The sequence below is a fragment of the Rhea pennata genome, chromosome 25 (assembly GCF_028389875.1).
Source record: "Rhea pennata isolate bPtePen1 chromosome 25, bPtePen1.pri, whole genome shotgun sequence".
Lineage (NCBI taxonomy): Eukaryota > Metazoa > Chordata > Aves > Rheiformes > Rheidae > Rhea > Rhea pennata.
The window spans coordinates 8,288,447-8,313,751 of NC_084687.1; the positions used below are offsets into that span (position 1 = coordinate 8,288,447).

The 25,305-nt window shown below is 38.3% G+C and overlaps 1 long non-coding RNA gene across 17 annotated transcripts in view; it reads left to right on the forward strand.

Annotated features, from left to right (window-relative positions):
- LOC134150962 (uncharacterized) overlaps nt 1–25,305 on the forward strand; it is a 137,264-nt gene that overhangs the window by 104,057 nt on the left and 7,902 nt on the right. For 14 of the 17 annotated variants that reach the window (XR_009960765.1, XR_009960776.1, XR_009960762.1 and 11 more), the window contains 2 exons: nt 7,004–7,142; nt 17,570–17,705. The exons of 1 other annotated variant lie outside the window; for it this stretch is intronic. This is a non-coding gene — a long non-coding RNA (uncharacterized LOC134150962). Of the gene's footprint in view, nt 1–2,630; nt 2,788–7,003; nt 7,143–17,569; nt 17,706–25,305 lie in introns of all 17 variants that reach the window. 2 more of the 17 variants (XR_009960766.1, XR_009960764.1) reach the window with 2 other exon arrangements.

Here is a 25,305-nt window from a genome sequence, read left to right on the forward strand (position 1 = left end):
TAGCTTATGCAGTCAGCACTAGTCCGCTCAGTCATACAGCAAGGGTGTAATATCCAGGGGAGGTACAATGTAGTAGGAAGTGCTCGTATGAAATTAGGAGCACAGGCTAAACATCAAATTTGGAGTCAGATTTACGTGGCTGTTAAGGACAGAAGCCTTGGACTGTCAAACACTTTAAAATGTCTTGAAGAGTGTGCCTTGTTGGAGGGATCCTGGCCTGGCATCATGAAAGTCAGAAGTGTTCCTACTCTTCACCATTTCTATGTCTGATATCTTCTTGCCCTTTAAGGATAAATGATAACGAAGCTTTGGGGAAGAAAGGCTAAAAAGAAATGCAAATGATCATATTTACTGCAGTGCTCTAAATGCATTTCGTGTCATACTTGTCTCCCAGGACTTGAGCCTGTATTGTGTAAGAACAATAGGAATGGTGAAAGTGTAAAAAGCTGGCACTCCTTGCCAAAGTTGCAGCTTGTCTTTACTACTAAAAAAGGCAGTAAACTGGGAGGGTATATGATAGGAAGAGTTGCTCTGCACTTTCCCTGTTTCTTGCACTGTTTTCCTACATATCTTCTGGTCACTGTTGGAGACAGCTCCAGGCCAGAAGTACCTTTGGACTGAGCTGGTGTGTAAGTGCTTTATATATATTAAGTTATTCTGTAGTAAGAGGCATAATTCTGTATGTGAGAAGCATTCTAAGGCAAAAACTGAATGAAGGCACAACTTTACAATTTTACCATGAGGAAAAATGGTCATGGAGTCAACCCTGGTAGGACTGTAGCACTCAGATTTTTCTTCCAGTAATACAGAAGTGATTTCTACTTCTGCATTGCTGGGTAAATCTTCTCAAAGTCTCCAAAATTAAAATCCCTCAGCCTTCATCAGCAGTAAAGTGAAGCTCTCAACTGACTCACTTTTACATCTCCTGTGCTTGCCTGTCTGCCTTGTGCTCTAATGTCAAAACATAGGTATTAACAGGAAGGGTTAGTGGGAAGGACTAGGGAATACAATGCTTTCGGGAGAAATGGTGAAACTATGGCAGATGGTGAGGGGCACAGCAGAGTATGAGGCAAAACAGAGGTGAGAGGCTGACTGAGAGGGAAAGAAAAGTGAAATACTCGAAGTATTGTGCAGGGAGAAGTTAAGAGTGTGCATGTGTTCAGCTGTATCATTGTATGCTGCAGAGGTCTACCTAAATAACAGTAGTTTCAGAGGGCTAGCAGGAAGAGGGAATTTGGGGAAAAATACGTTTTTTGGTCAAATCAGATGGGATAATGGGGCAAGCCTTGAAAACAGGAATGGTTCTGCTTTTCAGGGACATGTTAACACCCCACCCCCACACCCCATAAAAAGAAAGGGGAAAGAAAAAGTACAGTGAAGGGGCTTGATGGCATTATCAGTAGACTCGCAATCACTAAAACCTGAAAACACTCTCTACATAAGGCAAACACACAAATCAAAATTCAGGTTAAAAACATGTAGCTTCAGTATTGTTCAGAAATGTTCTTTGCATGCACAGGAGGAATTCAAACCAATTTGGGTTAGAAGAAAGCAGAGTTTACTCCAGGACATAATGTGCAGCATTTGCAGACCATTGGACAGCTCTGTCTAGTACAGATCATGCCTTTTTATGGGGACATTCCAGCTCCAAAGAAAGCAAATTCTTCTGAAACACATTGTCTGAGTTAAACTTTTAATATGTTTTGATATTGCTAGCAGCAGCTTTACATAATGCAGCCATGTAGTGCTCAGCGAACATGAACTTTTTCTATACACTATTAAAGAATAAGAGACTCTACAGACTCTACAGAAGATGTGAATATACTATCACTGAGAGATTTGTACTGTTTCTTTAGACCTGAAATGAATGAGTTAACTATTTTGCCAGGGATGAATAGCAACCAAGAAAGAGTAGTATATCTATGATGAGACAAGTGGTGCATTGAGTTCGTTATAGCTTGGAACTCTTGACAATGATTGAAATTCCTTTTAAAAATGCATTTATTTAACCATCCACTAAGTACTTATTAAATCAACAGGCATATTTCATGATTTTTTTTCAAAGTCTTTGAAAAATATCTATGATACTCTTAATATAGAGGGATCATATTTTGCCTGAATTAAGAAAAGGAGATTACCTCTCTATTCCGCAGTGATTGCTGGTCAATGTTTGATACCTGCCTGCAGAAAAGCTTCTGTCAAGCTGATCCACATAAAGTTGTTGTGGGGAACTGATACAGTTTACATGACCTTGCACATTGAGTGGTGATAGTATAAATTTGCAGTTACAGGAGTCCTGGAAAGTTGAATTAGGAAATGTCCAAATGCAGAGAACTAAACCTGTGTTGCTGTTGCTTATATTCAGTGCTAACCAGTTTGGTTAGCCAGAATGAGATTCTCTGAGCATGGCTCAGTTTAGAAGAAAATAAGTTTATCAAATGTGGACTTATCAAAAGCAGCCTTCGGTTTCAAACTTTATTCCATGTAACAGAACACACTGAGAAGTTGGAATAAGCAGCATGGAGCAAAGTGGCAGTTTTGGGCAGAGCCAAAGCAAAGCAAAGAGACTACAAGAAACTGTAGGAGAGATGGTATAGCTGAACCTTTGTTTAACGATCCCTATTTAAAAGATTTCAGGGAGAAAATCCAGTTGGACAAAAGCAAGACAGGAAGATCTCCTCATCTGAAGAAAGAGCCTGGAAACAGGAGAGCACATGTGAATGATGCCAAGTGGGCAAAAGGAAAGCTACTGATCTGCAAAATGGGATGTTGTCTCAGCACAAATGTGTGAGCTTTCCATTTGTAAATATTGTGATAAAGAAGGATCTGAAGCAGGGCACTGATCTGGCAGGGATGCTCTTCCCATGCAAACAAAACAGCATAGGAAAGAGCAGAGAACAATTTGTATTGCACAAGAGTGAAAGCTATCTCATGGTCAATGAAAAGCACTGTGAGAGCTGATAACCTATATGAGGATAGGACATAAATAACCTTGCAAAATTTTTTGCTCTTGGAAAAAAGGAAGGGGATGCCAGTGCAAAGCTGCAAAGAGCGATGACAAAACATCAAGAAGATTATCCAATGTGCTTCATGTTAAGTCTCCATCCTGACTGTCACAGCCATTTCATATCTGGCAGTCTTTGCACGTGTCACTAGCCTGCTGCTTGTTCCTTCCTGCAGAGCATGACTCTTGAGTGGTAAGATGCTCCTGTACCTCTGCACTGGCATCTAGATGGAACAAGGTTATGTGGGGGAAAAAATGGTCCATTCTATGATTGCTATGTAGAAAAAATTGCAGATAACCAATATTGCTGAAGACTTATGCCTCACTTCCCCCCCCCCCCTTTTTTTTTCTTCCTAAAAGATCATGGTCTTTTGGCTAGACATGGACATACAGCAGCCTTGTGGGGAGTGTCAAGCTTTGCTTTTGCATGAATACCCAATATCTGCAGTGTTGAAAGCTTGGCTCCACATGGATTCCTGCCATTCTACTATGTTTCTTGGCATCATTCTCTTTCCTCTGCTGTGATCCATTTGAAGCACTAAATTTTATCACATTTTAAAACTATTCTTCATTATGTGAAAAGGTAGTGTTGGTATTTTGGATTTTTCTCTTCTTACTATTCTCCCCAGGTCATGCAAATACAATTTTAAGAATTTCACATTGAGTTTGTCATTCCATAAGCCTTTCCAAAATTTTTATCATTCCAAATATAAGCTGTCAGATGGCTAAACATATTCTGCTTGGAAATTTACCTAGGAATTATAAGTATTACTATATTAAGAGCAGAACTCAAACTTACGAATCTCATGTTGTACATAAGCTTATTTTTTTAGACATAAAGAACAGAAGGCCCTTTTGATTCTGCTATTAAAAAAAAGTTATTTTTCACAAAGCAGAGAGAGTTCTGAGAACCCAGATAGGGCTCATGAGTACCATTCAAGTTCTCAGAAACATTACATGGTGTCCCTAAACATTAGAGGAACTATTTCTCAATGAGAAAGACTGTGACATTAATAAGGAGTTGAATAAACTTGCTATTGCTAACTGCAGTGCACGCTCAGCAATACTTTGTCACTACACTAGGCAACAGGCAGGCATTAACTTTGCCATTTTCTAGCAGCTGAGCACAATGCATTGCATGCTTCTAGACACTGGAACTCTTTGTAGAAGCTGGAAGTGCTGTCAGAAACCAGACTTCTAAAATGTTATTGTATGTCATCTAGCCATCTCAGCTTTTTCAGCCTGGTCACCATTTCTGTGTGTCTCACTGAACTATCATATTGATTGATGTAGTCTTGCATCGGTGATCTGTGTTCAGAACATAGGTGGTAAGCAACTGTGGACCTCCAGTATTCCTTACCCGAGGTTAAAAGAGTGCCTGCTTTCTTCTTCGGCTCTGACCTTGACTTTATGCATGCAGTTCTTTTGTGGGCATCTTACAAACTTACACAAACTTTATGCAAGCCAAACTTGTGTGGGCATCTGACAAGTCATCGTATAAACCCTATAGTTGAAGTGAAAAGTGGTGTGTGTGTGTTCTCTTTCTTTTTACAGAAATGTGTTTTTTGTTTGCATATGGCCTATCAGTTCTTTAGTTGCTTGAACTTTTGAAAAAGAATATAGCACAGCTCACAGGCATTTTGGAATGGAACTGTGATTTTGTGACAGTGCTCTGAAAGAGTATAAATTGCCTGCTGCTTGCATGGGACAGTGGAGAATAGGGAGATACTGAGCTGGAGTGTATCATCAGAGTCTCTGAGGATGTTTGTAAATCTCAGCTCCTAGATTCTTAAAGGCCTTCTCCAGGTAAGGCAGAAAGAGAGAGGTGCAGGGCCATGTTCTCAAATGGTGGAAAGTACTATTATTTAACTGGAGGTAAACTCACTTAAGCACAGGGAAAGACAGTGCATGTGAGGGCTCTGCCCAGAGCTGCAGAAGTAGTGAACTGTTGATCTTTATTTTTGAATGTCTCCATTTCCCTTAGACCGATATTTAATGTTGTAATGCCTTTAAATGTCCAGCATGTAAGCTAACTAGCATTTACACAGTGCATTGATGAGAGGCCATGAGCCAAGTTCTGTCCTTACTGGCAAAGAAAGTATTTATTTATGAGATGATTGACAGCAAGTTGTTCCACCCTGTTAACTTTCTTCTGGGACCTGGTCAAGATGGAGTTCCTCAAAGTCTCCAGCCCCCTTGAAAATTCTAACCTGCTAGCTGGGAACAAGAAAATTTCTCTTTCCCAGTATTCTCCTTTTCACGTTCCCTTTATTGCAAGGAAGAATTGAGGGCAAAGAAGAAAAACCCAAACCAAAACAACAACAACAAAAAAAAAAAAAAAAAAAAAAAAAAAAAACCCAAAAAAACACACAACCTTCATTCCAGAGTCAAATTTGCAATGAGAATCTTTGAATCTATTTTTGTCTAATTTCAGTTGGACACAGCTCAAGAATTTGATTCCCCCTCCCCCCATTGCTTTAACTCTTTTTACTTCGTACTTTAGCTGACTCTGAAAGCACAGCCTCCAACCACTACTGAACCACAAAATTCAATTAAAATGTGAGGAATAAACAGGGAGGGAAAAATCAATGGGTTCTGTGGATTACTCTGTCAGCTGCTGTTCCCATGATCATCTTATATTATTCTGCACTACTGGAAGAGCTATTGGGAGGTGGAGTCTCTTAACATTGGATCAGACTACTGTGTCCTCTCAACAAGTAGTAGGAAATTAGATCAATAGAATGAGCCCATTCTTTGTTAAGCAGCTGGATAGCTGAATTAATCTGTAGTAGGGAAACTAAGCTGTTTTTTAATCTTTTGCTCTCCCACTATGAAGTTAAACAGCAATGCCTGAAACCAGCATAAATCAGTGCAGATGCGGGCCTTCATAGGCATTTAGTTTACTGCTGGTAGTTGCATCTAGCAACTAATTCAGACATTGCAATGAAAATCTTTGTCAGCATTGGTCTTACCCTTGTGTCCAGCTGGAAAGAAAATCTCAGGCAGGAGAGAGACTTTCTAAAATTAGTGTTTAATTTTTCATTCTTCTCTGTTTCTATCATATAGTATCTCTTTTTTAGTAAAACGTAATAGCAGCACTTCTTGTGAAGTTTCATATGAAGGCTCTTAGAGAGCAGTGGCAGTTAATAGACAGAAGAGAATGTTTTTACGGGTAGCAGAACCCAGATTTTGGGACAACAGTGTATAAATTGCTTTAAGGCCTGCCTACTGGTCGAGGGATTTATTTATTTATTTTTCAATTTAAATAGATTGACAGTCTTCATCCTGAAGTTATAGGAAGGCAATGAGAAAAATGTGCTTCTTTTCCTTTCCCCTTGTATTCACTAACTGTACTAAATAGGTTTACTGATGGAGAACAAATTATATAAACCCATATAGATGATTTTAAATCACTGACTAGCCAGAATGCTGCAGGTGAAAGGGATTGTTGGGACTGCATTCAAAAAAGTCATTGTTATGGATCTGTACTGTGTACTGCCATAGGCTTTGTGTGTCTTTGGTAGTAAATAAACTGAAACATTTCATTCTAGAAAATGCTATTCAGCAATTTCATGGACCTAGAATAACTGTTTTATCATAGTATCTACTTTCCGTTTATACAATGCCAGTTCCAATCCTTTATCCCCTACGCTGAATTTGGTCTATTTGAAAGTTAGGTGTTTTTAACTGGGTTCAAGCAATACATACCAATCTTCTGATCCTGAGGTGGGAGCTGTAAGATATTTGGTATGTGGGATGGGGCTGCAACATGATACAGTGATGTGCTTCATTCATAGACTCTCTCCAGGGCTCAGAAAGCACTGGGATGAGAGTGTCTGTTAGAGAAATAGACAGATATAATGAAGGTCTGATGCTGTAGGTTGTTTCAATGGCATGCTGACCATTTATCATAACAGTACATTGGTTCTTTTGGCAGATGCAAGCAGTCCTAAACTTGTCATCTTTTCTGTACTTCTTACAATATGTTTATTTTTGTAGAGAAGAGAGTGAGATGGAAAATCCTTGATGCAGTAGCCACAGAAGTTGATCCACCACTGAGCAGGCACATGGCCAACTGAACGCATGGGCATATACACAGACAGCCGAAAGGACAGATGCATCAAGTCAGATTTATGAGGTCAGTTTTCCCAGCCAATAAAGTCCAAATTGCTGTCTGCCTTGTTGCAACTTGCTTGTGTTTAAATAGATGTGAAACAGATAATCCACCCTTTGGTGGAAGCAACACTGATAAAACACAAACATTGTTTCTGTAGCCACATAAGATTATTTCTCTAATTCAACAGAAGGTATTGGCTTGAAGATTATTAAAGGGGTTATAGTATTTTTATGCTGGCTGTGTGTGAATAAAAATTTTCTCAGGCCAGGGGAAGGGTCAGAGAATACTTGCTTAGTAGGCTATAGCAGGAGGGATATTTACATCTTATTGTAGTGCAATGATGGCAGGTATGCCTTGAGCAGATATGTGTAAATCGCATCTACTCTTCAAATGTAGAATTAGTCCATTTTAATTACAGCTTTGTGAGCAGTATGGACAAAAGGCTAACTTCAGTGTCACAGTGCATGGTACAGTGGAAGAGTAAACATAAGAACTATTTGTAATCTAGACAGCTGCTTACTCACAGGTTGAACTGACTCTGTTGTGCTGGGTTTTTTGAGTCTTGCAAGTGTGAAATTCCAAAAAGGATTACGAGATCACTGGACTCAAATGGCTTTGGTCTTATCTCAACAATATAAGAATGAAAAGAGTACAAAAAAATGGTCCTGAGCCCTAGAACAGGCTGGTGTTCCCTCTAGATGCGCATCTGAAGGTTCCCACTGCATCACCCTGTGACAGCACAGGAAAGGAAGATGTAATTTCCTACAAGCACGGTGCTGAAACGTTATGGGAACGTAGAGTGGTGTGTGTTCAGCCACAGCACGTAATGGTAGGCCAGGAAATGCCAGTTTCATGGAAAAAGGGCATATGCACACGGGTCCATACAAATTGCCTCTTGGAGGACCAGCTGTAGTAGTTTAAGAGACTATTCTGTAGAATGGGGCAGTATTTTGAGGAATTTTCATCCTTGCATGTATAATTGAGCATGTTGCTTTTCCATACCTAAAAAATTAAATGCAAGTGCACTTCTAAAGCGCCATCCTGTTATGATGCTATACCAGTTATCTCCAGTATAGCCATCTGAAACATAAAGAAATAAATGCAGCTTTATTTCCAGTAAAAAGCAGTTTTCTGTCCCATAAAACTCTCCCTCCCTCCTTTTATCTCTCAGCAAACAAACCTAAATTCTTTTAACATTGTTGCTTGAATCTTTATTTACTTATTCTATGGGAAAAATGCAAATTACTATATGAACTTTATATGCAAGACACTTTAAGAAGATACTGAAATTGAATAGTAAAAATATCTTTCTGGTGGGAATATATTAAATAACATTGAACATAAATGCTGATTGGCGGTGTCAATTGCCAGCTGCAAAAACATACAGTATTAGGATGGGAAACATACTAGGAAGAAGCAGGCACTTGGGAAGACTATAGTAGTAAAAATGCTATTTTTATTTAAAGGGCTATACAGACAAAGTTCATATTCCACTGTATTTTAAACATTTGAATTTCAGTGGCATTGAAACTTTTGGAGCAAAATGCATCACTGGTGTTTTATTGTCCTCCCTAGGCTCAAGTGAGAAGAAACTAATCCATCATATAAACTCTTATTCTTGTTGTTATGGACTTTATAAGCTACTTCTTTCCCCCTTCATTTTTCATTTTGCATCGTAGATTGAAGGAAGTGATAACTATTGCCTGCAGAAAGTGACAGGTTATGTTGATTGTTAGAGGCAGTAGGCAAGGCTGGAAATTATTATGGAAGGGAAAGAGCATAGACAGATATTCAGAGTAAGTATTTAGAATGCAATGCAACAGTTTGACCAAGAAAAGTCAAAAAGTAGTTTGTCTTACTGAACTTCAGCTAGAGGCTGAGTTGCTGGCATCCTGGAAGAAAATGGGGAACAAGTCTCATGCATTTGGGACAAGAATCTGTGCCAGATTCTGCATGAGAAGGTGCTTGCACTGCAAAAGGGAAAAAGTTTGTCCTTTATCACATGTGCCTGTGGTTACAGAGTTATTCTATTATTTTTGTGATGTAAATGTTAAGCAGATGGTCAAGATTGCTTCAGAAGTCTGACCTTTTCATTTTTCTTATTTCCCTAACTTTAGCTGAGTGGGGGAGTTAGTCACGGAATTGCCAAGAAACCCCATGAGGACCAGATAACAATTAGGTGATAGTACACAAATGTCAGGCTTCAAAAAATTAATCCCAGTACAGTCACCCGGATGTGTTTATAGCAGATAATCTAAACACAAACATAATGTTCTAATCTGTATCATTGTACCTCAGTAACAGATGCTAAATGCATCCATTTTAACCTTTAGGCAATGCACTAGCATCTGTCACATAGATGCTTAAGATGGTATTTTGGAGTGGCTTATAAATTTTTTCACAATTGCATTTTCATTTCATAATATTCAACTGTCCCTTGAAATACTTAAAAGTGAGAACAGGAAGCTACATAAAAAACATGGAGTAACTTCAGAGGCTGTCAGAGCAATTAGGGAAAGTAAGTGTTGTAAAGCTGATACACACAGTCTTTATTCAATCAGGCCATTAATAAACCAATAAGCATTTTCTGATTTTCTTTGGATGCTGTTTCTGGCAAAGGATAAATCTATTTTCTAGAGTATACCTATCATGCTGCTTCAAAAATTGTTAGGTTGAAGTATAAATATTTGGTTAAGTATCATAGGTTGCTGGAATCTATTTCATCTGCAGCCTTCCAGACACAGTAACTGTGATTTTTTTTATTTGTTTGTATCTTTTTCTCTGCATACTATGAATTTATGTTTTGCATTTACATATAATGTTTAATTAAAGGAATTCTGTAATCTTCCTTTGTTTTTTAGTCATAAGACATTGCCTTTGTTCAGAGTTTACATTTGTCCTTGGAGGCAAGAAATAGCAAAGTACAGAGTGATATTTCTGAAGAGTTACCATCCTGAGGGGATAGTAATTTTCCTTGAACAGAATTAAACTGCAATGTACCAGATCACCAGGTTCAACTTCTGATAGACTGGTACATTTTAGCTCTCTAACATTAGCAAATAATTCCTCACAGTCATATTCCTGAAGAGGAAGATAAGATTCACTGACTGCCACTAGGAAATGAGAACAAAAATGGGATTTCATATAACTCCTGAAATGTTGCCTGCAGATCTCTCTGTAACATTTATTTTCAGATAGTGTCATATTTCACATTTGCTGCATATTTGATTGTTTTCAAATCTTAGACTTTAAATATGCCAGGACGGTTAATCTATAGGCTCAGGGAATTAATGTCAGATAATAAATTCTCTGAACAAGGGGAAAGAAACCTGAACAGTTGGAGGGATGGGGGCATGACTGAACCACACAAAACAGAAACTGAATGGCAGTTCAAATACCAAACCAAATCATGGCAAAAAGTTCCTACACAAAGAATTCCAGAGAACATGGACACATAACTACAAAATAAGTACTAAGGAATCTTGGTGCTGAAGAAATTCTATAAGAATTTAATGTTGCCAAAAATATCACCTCCTTTCCAGCCCAGATAATAGGTGACATTTATAGCTGGTGTTTAATCTTCAGAAGACATTATATAGAGTGCCAGATTCAAAGTTAGAAAAATTGGACGTCAAAGTTTAAACATCTAATTTTGAAACTGTGATGTGGAAAAACCTCTGCACATTTACTGCAGTATTGTCAGCTGTCATCTTTTTCTTTTGTTATACAGTCAATTAAGTCTCTAGAGATGCATTAGTCTTGGAAGAGCTTAGCTGTATAGTAAGTATGGCCATTAGGCCCTGAAATGAAGTGGTTGCTACTGCCCTTCTCTGAGCTTCTCGGTAGGTAAATCTTATCAGATTCTAGAAATGTGTTAGTCCTCACCTTAGGGGGACTCAGTCCAGCAAATGCTCTCAGAATATGGTTAACACGGGCCCATAGGTTAGAGGTCCTTCCAAACCATGGGGTGGTCTTTGCCTTGCGCCAGAGTTGTGTCCACTTGTAAGAGGCTGCAGTTAGAGCACTCCCCCGAAGATGGGGCGTGTGGGTTATTGTGCCAGTACAGATGAAAGAAATTCAACTTGTGCTGCCTGCTTTCAGTGTAGGCACAATGTGAACTGAGGTAGCGTAAGGAATGAATGTGATGTGCTATTGGGCAAGCAGTTGCATTCTCTGACATGTTTCCAAAGAGCTGGGCTATTGAGAGCTTTGAAAATGAAGAGGTGAGTGCCTGCTATTTAGAGAGTGTTTCCAGGCTGGGAATCCTACACTGGCTCCTCACAGACCTGACTAGAGCCCCCAGTGAGCTGTAGGATCTCAGATGTGCCCTCACCTTCTTAGAACTTTTTGTCTAGCCTTTTGTTTGTCCTTAGTGTGAAGTCTAAGTGAATTGAACTTATTTTGGTGACAATTAAGTTGTAACTGTACAGATATAAATATTTAATCTTGCTAGATAAATTATATACAGTAGCAGATGTCTCTTGTGCTAAAGCATTTAACTATGTAAGTCCTGTAATTATATCACAGTAGACAGAACCATAGTGCAGGGAATAAGCTATCTTGTTATATTGTTTATTTGGACTAAAAGTCATAGAGTTACTGCTGAACAGCTGATGTGCAAAATCCTGTTTATGTTAGAGCCTGGTAATGGCTTAAATGAAACCAAATGATAACCTAAGTCTAAGGTAATATCAAAATTGTAATAAAATATTTCAGAAACCACATTTCAGTACTGAAAGGGCTAGGTTGTCACAGTATGTAAGACAAGAGGTTCTCATGCATTAAAATTACTGGTTTAGAAGATGGGCATCCAGACATGATGCAACAGTCAGTTTTCAGGATAAAGTCCTGCAGGGGTCAGTCCTTGAGCCCAAGTTTATCAGCATTCATAAGTGATGTGGAATGGGAAAATGGCAAGGAGACTGAGTCTTCCTGGTACGTGTTTGTCTTTAGTCTCCCTGAAGAATTACAGGAGGACTTTGTTGCATTATGTGTCTAGGTGATAACAAATGAAATGAGATATAAAGTTCAATGTAAGTAACATGAAGTGATGTACCAGGATTAAAATACGTATATACAAAATACTAATTTTACATATACAGTAATGGGCTCCAAGCTGACTGTTAAGGAAAATTACACCTAATAATTATCACAGACAATTTTGGAGTCTTTTTTAAAGAACATTTTCTGTAATTTTTTTTTTTTTTTTAAGCAAGTTGACTATTAAGAAGGAAGAACAATTTGTTATGTCATTGCAAAAATTTCTGTTGCATCCATATGCAGTTCTCATCTTACTGCTTTAGAAGGGAGGTAGTAGAACTGGAAAATGTTTGAAGAACGGTGAGGAGGACAGTCAAGCATGTGCAATCGTTTAACATACGGAAGCAGCTTAACAAAATCATACGGTCTAGTCTGGAAAGTAAATGTATAAAATAATGGGAAAAGGGGAGAGAGATGACAGATGTCTATTATGTCATTTGAGACATTGCAAAGATGATTATTGTGTGCCTTGTACAGCATGAGAAGTAGAGGGCAATAAAAGCTGCTCAGAGCAAAGAACAGACTGCTCTTCATGTTATAGACAGCTCAGCTGTGAACTTCTTGCTTCTGAATGTCATGAACAGGAGGAGTTTGTATGGGTTCAAGGGAAACTGAACACATTCCTGGAAAGGAAGTCCATGGAGGATCAATGCTATGCCTACTGCTTTAAGAAATCCCTAGAATGCAAATTTCTGGAGAATGGGAAAATATTCTGGAGCCATTTAATATGCGTATGTTCTAAACTTATATATTTCCATAGTTATCCTGTAGTCATTTTTTGTAGGAAGCAAGATACTTAGCTAAACAGGTGTTTGGTCTGACTCACTGCTTATGCTAAGGCACTTTGTTTGGGAGGGAATTTAAATACTTAGCACATTTACCTGCCATGATGAAAAATGGGATTTGTTGCAAAGGAAGTCCAATTACAAATTTTGCAGCTTTTATGTTGAACAAGACAGTTGAAATTGCATATTTTCTTTCCATTCAAGTTTTCTACCCTTTCCTGCATGTATGGGAGAGTAGAGTGGAGAAGGGAAACGCTGCTTTTGTGTTACTTAGTTACACACGGTTTTTATGGCATTCATTCTGGACAACTGTGCAACAGCACTCAAATTTGTGAACAGAGAGCAGCTGGCTCCTTCAGATAACTACGGCCTTCAGTGTAAGTACAAAAAAGTAAACGAGTATGTAAAAATAGTGGGTACTTACCGTAGAACAGGGTCTTCTAAGAGCGTGAGAGTAGTTTTTACGTCCTGTTATCTTTCTGGTGATTATTTAAGGCCAACTATCGTGATGTGTATGCAGTCCCTTCCCAGGGCAGAGTTGTGCTAGGGGTTGTGTTGTTTCATGGGACTTCCTGGGACCAGGACTTTCCTTTCTTGAGTGAGAGCCCGCTGAGTGGAGCGGGCAGGCTGGGGCTTTCATTGTGTGCCTTTACACATTCGCAGAATGAAGCCTGTCATAATTTCAGACCACCATGCACGTAGGAAGCTGCCCCAGGAGTGAGTGGGGTAGAGGCTTGCTAAGGCCTCTTCCAATAGAAGCACCATGAGGGAGTAGCAGTACCAGCAGGCAATAGTGCTAAAGCAAGCCAAGAGTTGCTCGTGGTGTGGAGGCTGGAGCTGTGCTGCTGGAATAATATTAGCATTCCTGTGTTCCTGGGACAGCAGTTTCCGAATCTTTCAGGAATTCATTGTTGAGTGGGTATTTGACTAGTTCAAAATATGTTCGGATCTCCGCACTAGCAGCTGCTTCCCCTCTTGCTGAGGCAGCCATCAGTGGCTCACTAGATGTTGCAAAATCTCTCTAAATCTCAGATCATCCTTGTGCAAAACCTGAGAGAAGTTTTGAGAGGTCATCAAAACTGGATGGGCAAACTATTTCATAGGTTTCATCTCAAAAACATTAACCATACCCTGACAGTTAGTGAATGAAACTGATGAAATTAGTGCAGTTTGATTGTTTATTTTCAATACAGATTTTCAGTGTATTTGAAAATCTTCCACATATATCAATTTTACTTTGATCTGTGGTGATTTGTGATAAAAATGAGATTATGCTAACAAGAAATTTTTGCAAGAAACTATATAGCTATTGTTATCCTTCAGAAAGGCTTAAATAACAGTCTTATATGTTCAAAGCCTTTGAAGAAGATATTTCACTAATTATATGCTAGACACATTTCCATGGATGCTTTTACTTGTCATGGGGATCAGAGGGTCTCAACACTTGTAACTGCTAGTGTTATGCAGTTTAAGCATGTTTATGCTTAAGTGCTTTGTAGATGCATGCATCACCACCAGAATGCTGGGTGCTAGTCTTAAACTGTTATGCCTTGTACTGAACACTGAAGGCCTAAACCTAAAGGCTGTGGCTCTGCTGACAAGACAACATCAGAATCCTGTACGCATGTCTAGGCATTTGAACTCTGCTGTGGGAAACCATCACTGAGTTACATACTTTCTTTTTTTTTTAAAAAAAAATCACTTTTTCTTTTATGCTTTCCATTCCTCTTTGGACTGTTGAATAGCCTGGTGGAAGAAGGATTGTCCCTGGAGAAGATTTCTAATTTTGCTCCTTGGGTGCGCAGAAACTTCTAAAGAGCAGGCTGCAGGCTAATCCTGGTGGAGGAGGGCTGGGAAAGGTCAGGGGCCCCTGAGTCTTGGCTCTTTTTTCAGTGACTCTGCTGGTAAAGCCCCACAGACATTCTCCAAGGCTCTCTGCTGAAGACAAGAGACAGATCATTTTCCCCTCTGGATTTATAAGACTGTTTAAAGTTATGGCATCCTTAGGGCCCATGAGGCAGCCAAGGTCTAAGCAAATAGCTGGGAAAGCTGCAAACATGGAAAGTAAATAGATGCTGCATTTTTCATACAAGTAACTTCTCTCAGCAAGCTTCTTAGATGCAGACATGCCTGTTTGCCACAGCTGAGCTCTATACTAGTCTATACACTTGTCTGTATTTGGAAGCCAAAGTCCTGGCAGTTCCGGTTTCCTGACTTTTAAAACATTCAGTTTTCGCTATTCGCCTTTAAAATAATATAGCCTTTTGTGAGGCATGCATAAGTATGGTGATGTTCTCTCTGTATCACTCTCATAATACCAGCAAACCAGCTGTCAGATTAGTTCAGTGAATGTTAGATGTAGCAGTAGATTTATTACATTATTCCATCTGGTTTTGTAAATAAAGTTGTTTCTCTTGGAAATCAAAGCTTTCACAGCAATATTATCTTTTTTGTTAAAATGAGGGCAGTAAGCATTTAAATTGAAAATGACCTATTTTGACAGTTTTAGGAGAGTTTTGTGTAACTTCATTTTAAAGTGGAAAAATCATGTTAGTATTGTCATCAGTTTTTACGCTCTGCTTAGACAATCCTTCAGGCTACTAAAATGCATCTTCTGGAATGTTGAAGTTGGTCAGTTTTATTTTATGCCAGAAACAGTAACAGGTATTTGCTATAAAGTAGAAAAATCTGCTTACTCCATCACCCCTTGCAGGTGACTACAATGATGAAAGATTCTGGAACCCCAGGAAGACTTCTTTTGCAATGCAAGGTTAAAGAATACCAAGTTTTGCCTTTTACTCCCAAATTGGTATTTGCCTTTTCTTCCTGAAGTTGTTCATATCATTCACACATTTGTTTTAAAAAACTTAATGAGCACATTCATATCTCTTGGCTGTCGGTCTGACATATAAGTACCTATGCGTGTCCTTGTAAAAGGATGATTATCTTGCATGTTATCATAATGGCAGTAAAAGATGCTTTCCTAGTCCATACTTAGTTTTAGCTTACAGCAGGAAAAGAAAACACAAGTAAGTGGCTATGGTAAGAGCGAGCACAGATCTAGTTCATTAGAAAATAATACTCTTTGTCAAAAGACTTCTTCATACTGTAGAGGGAGAGTTGGTACTCCCTTTCTTGGTAATTACAAAGAGGAAAGGAGACAGGCAGAAGAATTCTGAGGAAGTCAATGCTGACACTGTAACATGTTAAAAAAGCTCACACCAATGTCAGGAACTGTAACACCCTGAAGAGACTAATCAAGAATCAGTGACCGAATTATGGTAACATATAGTGTATCTGAGTGACAAAGATTGTCACTAGTTTTTCCTCTTGAGATTTAAGAGGAAGAAATATTTTTATTTGGCAAGTGCAATGTATGTACCATAAATGGTTTTGAAAAATATGTATTTAGATGTCATTGTACTAAATTATTTTTCTTAACTCATCCTACTATATTGCATTATTCCTCATAAAGTTGAGGATCTGCTAAAATCTGGGCTCATGTTGCAATATATTTCTTTCTCATTCACTGCCTGTAACAGATTTATTTCATTCACTGACTAGTTATACAGTTAATCATGTGTGTAAAGTTTTTTTTTCCCATCTAGAATATTTCCTGGAAATAGTCCAGTTCTTTTGTACTATGTGAGTACTAGCACATCAATCAGACAGGAGGAGTTTATCTGTTTTCAACTGCAAGGAAGTTAGTTTCAAGAATCCTTCATCTAAACCACCTCATCACACAGTGCAGTTCTTTTTGTATTGATGTATTAATTACTAATCAAACTTGTTAATTAAATGAAGCCAACCAACCCTCTCTTCCTATCTGTTTTTTTATTTTTCTCAACTATGTTGCATCATACATCCTAGTGCTCCTTCATGTTTCTATCTATTTGGACTTAATCCGAACAGAAGTCCTCAGCTTTGCACTTGGAAGTTGTTTAATTTGACAGATTCCGTATTTGCGACATCAAAATAGGTTTCCATGGAAAAAAATTACAAGCTCTAATTAAAAATGCAGAGGTCACAAGTTTCCCAGAACCAGTAGGGCATAGATCCTAGGATGAAAGAAACACAACATAAGAAATCCATCCAGAGACATGTCATTCTGTAACTTTCCAGATCTGAATGAAGAATAGCAAGTGTTCAGAAAAAGTACAAGCCTGAAATTCTGATCAAGCTCTCTTGTACTCATTCATATGCTGTATCTCTCCCTTTCTATTGGCATAAATTGCTTCTGGAAATCATACAGACCTGCCTGGTCATCCTTTCAAATTAGATATTCTCCATGTAATATTTAAGTGTTCTGTCAAGCACATGCTTACATAATTTCCTTTAAAAGCTGATGAACACTCAGTTAGGTGTCATTCATGTTCTTTTTCTTCAATACTTATTAATTTGTTTATTAATTCATGATGTGTTGCTACTGCAGTACAATGTCAAGTTATCTCCAGTTTCCTCTCAGGACAGTTGCAAAGCCCTTCTGTCCTATGGAGGCAGAAAACTTGCAGTCTGAGCCCTACACACCCAAATACTGTTCTAGATACAAAAATTAAATATCATTGCACTGATGACTGAGCTTGTCAAAGTACAAAATGACTCTTAGTAGTCTCTTCTCTCTAGAGAAGCTGCCTTTCAGCAGCAGGTCTCACTGTGCACATCTGCAGCCTTTTGTAATCAGCCAAAACTCAACCTGAGTCGTGTGGCCTCCAGAGACCCATTCTCTTGAGTGAAGGACAGTCAAAGGGTTATCTCAGAGGTAAGTAGACAATTGTTTTATGTGTGTTTTGATTAAACCATGTGTGGATCAGAAAAACCTGAGGTAAACTTTTGTATAAGGTTTCAGTTATCTGCAAAAGATCTTAAGAAAAGGTAGAGCAAAAAGCTCATGAGGTAGAGCTATTATTCCAATGTATTGCATTTTTTTTTCTTTCTTCCTTTCTTCCTTTGGGTCTAGTTACTACTGGAATTCTGTGCTCAGTTTGTTGTTGGTGTTGGGTATGGGTCACTATCATGACTGTGGCCTCAGGCCACATCTCTTAAACTAGGGATGAAAAACTAGAGGCATACAAGAACATAAACTGATTTTGTTGTTAGCATAGTTTTTTTTTTTTTTTTTTTTTTTTTTGAACTGCAGAAGCTGACATTGGGATTATGTATTTCAAAGCCTATATGCTTTCAGTCTATTAGAAAAGACCATAATTGACAAATCAACAATAGATTCTCCCCCCTCCCCTTTTGGTTTTAAAGTACCGTGGCTAATTAGGATGAGTGATAGATGTCTGCATGAACTCTTACAAATGCTGATCTATAGTTTTATGAATGTAGAAAATGTCATTCATCTGTATTTAATGAGACTTGTTTATATTTTTGAAGTCTATGAACTGAGCTAATTGCCATGAAAAATTCTTGGCAGCTGCCTTGAAATGGTTATACCAGCTACTTCCTTTTACCATTCTCTGTCTTCTAATAAGAATTTTTCAGATAGTTATATTCTGAGGATCCAAAACTAATGCCTTTTGAGTGAACTGAAACAGTGTCAGATCTTAACTTTCTCACTTCGGTTGTAAATCACACTAGATAAGAGAATGCGTGAATTCAGATTGGAGTTCAGAGGGCAACCATCCTCCTAAGAAGGTACAAGCCTTATACTTAACCCAGTTCTATGTTAATCGGTTACTTTGTCCTTTTAAATGAGTGGGAAAAATAAGCTAATGATTTAAAATTCCTTGCTGCTTAATATAATAACTTGATCATTTCTGTGTGCAGATAGTACAGGCCTGTTTCCTATCATAAAGCAACAAAAAGGACAACAACAGTCATTTTACATAAAGCCAGTATTTCCATTTTCCCATGTTAATTGTTGAGGGTTTTTTATTGCTATCTGTATTTCTTCTGCATTGATTAAAATATACAGCAAGATCCTCTGAAGGAGCGGTATTATTAAGGGAAAATCTGAAGATCTTTTTTCTCTGAGTGGCGTCTTCTGAAAGATATCTCACCATTAAAGGTTTGTAGAAGGCAAGAAACTGGAGTAAAACTGTTGCAGAGAGCTTGAGGTAAGAGCATAGAGTGTGTAAACTCCTTTTGTACTAAAGAATCTGATTCAGAGTGTTGCTAAGTACAAACAGAAATATTTTTCTAGTAGTTGCCAAACAAGCAGAAGGCTTTCTGTGTTTCTTTTAACTATTTGGAAGTTAAGGGAGGAGAAAGAAAAATATCTCTCTAGGCTATCAGAGACTTTAGTAACACTCAGAATGCTGGGATGTGGCTGGCTTATCTCATGCTCCCCTGAAGAGGAAGAACTCTGGAGCTGAAATCTTGACTTGTGTTTAGCTGCAGTGCGTTTTTAAAGCAGTGCTTCTGTTATCCCAGAGCTCTGCTGTTTCTCGCCTAGGAAACCAGCTGGATTCTTGGACAGCAGGCCTTTCTGGTGGACTGTATGCCTGGAAGGTTAAATTGCAGCAGACAGGTGTAACAACTCTAGTAGTAATTAGAAGAGGTAGTGGGTGAATTATGGGCGAAAGATGTATTAAGGATACTTCTGGACCTGGGAGAAACTTGGAGTGAGCATTAGCTCTAAGCATAGGCAATAAAGAACAGGGCAAGAGCAAGCTTTTATGGTACTACACGAAACTTTAAGGACTATTTAATGGAAGAGGCATTATCTAAATATGTATGAGATCTGTCTGGATTCAAGAGGTATATGCTAGGTATGGATCAGTGATCAGGAGGCAGATTGTTTATCTTGGTCTGTACAATTCTCATAAATCGTGTAGCTCCTTTGTTTGTTCTTGTCCTAGACTCTGTGTATCTGGGTAAGGTCCTCCTTTGATGGAGGGCTGCGTCGCCCACATTAACTGTCAAATGGAATTGACAAATGTAGCACACGTTTGCATTGACTTCTTTGCTGTCAGATTGCACTACAGGTTAGTTGTGGTGAAAGGGCTAGAAGCAAAAGGTGGAACTTGCTCTGTGTGTGATAAGCACAATACAAGCATGGATTCTAGAGGAATCTGGCCAGTATCCTAGTTATCTTACCCTGCTGATATTAATTTTTAAAAATGAAAGCATGCTTATGGAAAACTATAAGCAAAGCTCACACTTTTAAGAAAGGTTTTGATTTACTCTTATCAGGCTATAGATTAGATATGACTTCCCAAAAATAAGCTTTCTATAAAAGCAGGTCACCAGTGCACATATGAGAGAATTTTTTCCAGAAACTGTGTTAATGCCACTGTGTTATCTGATTTTGGTTTTGCATGTTAACAGAATGCAACTTCATTGCAATTTAGGATGAGCTAGTATTTGATCAGACTAGTTAGTTCTTTTACTATACTCCTAAATACTATTTTAGCTGCTTGTGGCTCTTTGTTAAAAATGCACATTTGTAACAAGCTGAGTGCTTGCTAGATCGGTAGTCTATGTTGAAGTCTGTTGATGAGAAGAGCAGTTTGTCCTTGTATTTATTGTTTCCTAGTGCTGATCTGATCTACCACAGCGAAACTGACCTCCTGAAAAGCTTCCCAGCCTGATTAATTTTAATCAATAATTTGGGATTAGTCAGCATGCTAATCTTTGTATTCTTAGGTATGCATAAATTAAGGATTTATCTTCAACCATCTTTCTACAAAACTTGTAATGAAAAGAGCAGCTTTTTTGTTAGGGTGCTCAAGCTTTACTCTGCCAGTGATGGAGTATATTGGTCCTCTCTCATCATCTTTTTATGAGAAATTCTGAATAATACATTTTTTATAGGTGCAGTTGCCAAAGGATGCAGGATAGTTTGTCAGTGCACACTCTTGGTAGCATGTGACAAAGTCTAATTGCTTTTCAGCTCTATTCAGTGGCCTTAATGCTGTGAGTGCCGTAATGATGTCAGAGACTTGGCTGTGTGTCCAGATTTTTGTTGAGCTGGACTAATATGAATTGGCCCTTAGTTGCAGTGCTTGATTAGAAGGAAAAAAAAAAGAGAGAGAGAGAGAGAGAGAGAGAGAGAGAGAGACAAGTCAGCTCCTCTGTCATGCACTGGAAGTATTGAGTTGCTCTGGTCTGGGTTTTCACTGGTGCCATTTAGTATAATGACATAATCTACAGAAAGGTGGGCGGGGTGTATTTTTTGTCTTAGGGTTTTGGGGGTTTTGATTTTTTTGCAACAGCTAGAAAATTTCATGGGGTTATTACCAAGGACATGATAGGAGATTTTAATAGTTTATATAAACATACTGAGTTTAAAAACTGAAATCGGAGGGAAGAACAGATTGGGGACTAGAATCTAGACGTTTCTTGCACCATGACTCAGTGGTCATTGCATCGTTACACAGGTTAGCTTCTGCTCCTGCAACCTTTAGGAGATACTTTAATTTATGTATAACACAGTGCAAGGTTTTCAGCAAATTGAAACGTGGACATTGTGTTGTTGGTCATTATAATAAACAGGAACAGTTAATTAATAGGTTCATTTTCAGGATCTGTTGCAAAGGGTTAATATATGACATCTCCTTACCTCAATGACAAACATATTTTCATATATAGGAATATTTTGAATACACATATCCTAAATGTTCGTTTCAGTTATCAATGAGAGAAGGCGGCTATTATATTGTCTTTGTGGCTGACACTTGGGAGAAGAAGGAAAAAGTCATTCTCTGTTAGTCACTTATCTAAAGCATTTTGTTCCATACATAAGGATCTTTGAAATGAAAGAGTAAACTTCTGAGAATGGAAACAATGAAGCTTCTTTCGTTGCACTTCTGAGTGGATTTACTGTGATAACCAGTAATAGACAGCAGTTCTCTGAGGCAAACCATGTTTGCATGTGTTTGGAAATATATTTATTGCAAATGAAAGCAAACAAAGCAATGAGATATTTTTCATCCTCCATAAGCTTGTCTATTCTGTGTATGTGTGTGCTGGTTATTTTCGAGAGAGGGAAGAACATGCAGAAGGACCACTGTCCACATTGTAAAATCTGAGTGGAGTTACGGCAGCTGCCTCTGCAAGTGAACAGACTCCACTCCGATTTGTTCCTCAGCTTAGTCTGCCTATTCTCCAAATCAGTCCTGTCCTCTAGACCCCCAAAACTCCATTCAAACTCCTACTCTATTCAGGACCTCAAGTCTGCTCTTGTACCACAACAAAAATATTCAGCTGTATCTTACACAAGTTGCTTAATATAGAAGAGATGTTCCACAGGGGATAACACAGGAGGACATATGCATGTTTTTAAACAATTGTGCTCTTTCTTTGTCAATGCATTTGACAGTAATATGGCAAGAAGCCTCAAATTTAGCTGTAGTTCTATAGAATACAGCAGGCCCTTTAAAAACTTAAAAGTGCAATGGAAGCTCAAGCAAAGACCTTCAGATACCCCTGTGCTTGGAGGCATGGGAACTGAAGACACTGCCTAAGACACACTCTTCGTATTCTGATTGCTTTGCCTCAGGCTCATTGAGTCATAAGTGAATTTATGAAGTCTGTTCGTTTTTGCCATGCTGGAACAAGCTTTCATAATTATTTCTAGATGCAATTCTGAAATTGTTCAGAATTGGAAGAGTGAACTAAACATAAACAGCATTCCTTTTCCATTGCAAGCTGTGACAGTCTAGGGAGTCAGTCTTACAGTACAGGTAATTTTAATAAATTTTATGATACGGAGGCTGTCATTTGAGGGCCATGTCACAGATGGTTTTGCGCAAACTGTTAAGTTAGAACTACTGCTTTTACAGCTGGAAGAACTGTTCTATATAGTCTCTCCAACAGTACAAGAACTTTGCAAGGAAACAAATCCTCAGTGTAGAACAAAGCAATGTAGCTGTCAATACTGACCTTTAAAAACTAAAGAATTTCTGTGCCTGAGAGTGCCTTGTAGAACTCAAGAGTATTTCTTTATGATAAATTTTTGAATGCAGTCTGTGATATCTGGATGTATCACAAGTGTATATTTACTCTTAAACAACCGAAAGAATTGCCACTACAAATTTGATTGGCAAAGCAAAGACATCTGTGAACAGACTATGTGCAGGGAATTTACTATGGATAGTCTTTCAGAAAATTGTTCTTGCACAGCTATTCAGTAATACTTGCATGCTTGTGAAAGGTCACACTATCTGATTCCTTTTCTCTTTCTCCCATGAATGAGCACTTTCCAGATTAGCCTCAATGAAGGCTTTGTTTCTGTCCTCAATGTTTAGCACAAACTTCCTGGTGATCAGAATGAGAAATCCTGTCATAAAGGAGATTTATCTTCTCTGACTGCCAATTTAGAAATATTGCTTATTGGCAGATGGAGCTGAGAGTTTAGTGAAAGCATTTAGTTAAGTCCTTAAGCTTTTTACTCTGTAGGACCCAATGCAGATGTCCCACCAATAGAGCTTCTGGAAAGATTATTCTGATACTATGTGCAAGACAGAGACTTTTCACCTTTCACCTTGAAAACCTGTCCTGCCCTATTACATATGTTTTTCCCCATCAGGCAAGAGAAATATGGAGGCAGGTATGGTAACTTGTCCAAGGCCAAACAGGAAAGTATCTGCTAGACCTGTGTCCCTGGTAGTTCAGGGACAGGAAACTCAGCAGAAAACCACACTTGCTATCATATGGGGACACACAGGAGCTCAAAAGCAGTTTCTAGTAATAATACAAGTAACACGGGCAGCTGTTCCCAGAGTTTATATTGATGTGCTAGGAAGTTTAATTTACTGCAGCTATGGACTGCATAAATAATACATACAGACAATGATAAAACTTTTTTTTTTTTTTTTTTTTTTTTTTTGAATCTCTAGACTATGGATTCAGTTGATCTGAAAAAATATGTACAAGGAATATAAGAAATTAGGTTTAACTTCCAATGACAGTTATTGAAAAACAATCAAGAAAAGCTACATGTTTCTCTTTTTGTGATACCTTCTCCCTCAACTGGAATTCAGGTCTTTCTAAAAGAAAAATTGGATTTTCAGCCATCATCCCAGACATTTTTGAGTAATTTAACAGGGAAAGCTGGGCATCTACTCTACCAGAGATCTAGGAAATATTTTATAAATTATATCACAGTAGAATGAAAACCTTCCTTCCGCTGTATGGACTAAGAGACAAGAGATTATATATGGCATTTTTTTTCTGTTTTCTAATGGAAACTATTGTCTGACATTGCTATGGCCATAGTTTTCTAATTGTTCAAAGTAATTTGCCCAGATTAATGCTCTCTGTTCAATTCATTTAATGTGATTTAATTTCATAACACTACTTGCTTTATCAGTAGTCAAAATAACCCCTGAAAAACCCCAGGAGGCAAAAATACTTGTCGAGTTTAGCTGTTGAGGCTGGATGGCACTGCTTCATGAAAAATGAAGTAATTGTTTTGCTGAAAGAAACCATCAGAAAAGTACTAGGTCTATCAGAATTTCATCAAATGTGTTATTTGGTCATAAATTGGCTTTTATTTTTACGTTCATCATAATGCTTTTTTGTCTCTGATAATCCGGGAGGGCGGTGAGACTTTCCTAAACCTACACTACAAAATCTTATACAGTTACCAGTAAAAAAATCCTCACCTTATTTTTTTCATGAGTTGAATTTAGCATTTTAAATATTGCAAAGATGCACATGAATGCAATTTCTATTTCAACTTCATGTTGAAAGTGTAAATGTATACGAGATCCTAAAAGTGAAACAAGATCATGGAAGTGCTGAAGTGGGAAGGTACCTCTGGAGATCTCTGATTCAGCCATCCCTTCGCCCACCATTCAAAGCAGGTCAACTAAAGCAGGTTGCTTAGGGCCATGTCCAGTGAGGTTTTGAAAATCTCCAAAGATGGAGACTCTACAACCTCTCTGGGCAACCCTTTCCCAGGTCTGACCACCCTCATAGTAAAAAAGTTTTCTCATGTTTGGAATTTCCTGTATTTCATTTTGTGCCTGTTGCTTCTCACCCTGTCACTGAGTGCCAGCAAGAGTCTGTCTCTGCCTTCTTTACTGTCTCTCATCAGGTATTTATAAACAGTGATAAGATCCTCCCGACCCTTCTTTTCTTCAGGCTAAACAATCCCGACTTTTGCAGCCTCTTCTCATAGGTCATATGCTCCAATCCATTAATCACCATAGTGGCCTTTCACTGGACGTGCTCCAGTATGTCCATGAAAAAATGTGTTTCTGGAACTGGAAACTACCTCCAGGTGTTTCCTGATATTGAAGAGGGGAGGATCTGAACATAATGTCAGGAACACACCTGAGGTTTATACCTGGACTAGTAACATATTGGGAACTTGGACAGCTCATCTGAGATATCTTGTAGGCACTTAATGTTAAGTTTTCCCATAAATGCTCACACACGTGAAAAAGGTGGGGAGCTACATGGTCTAT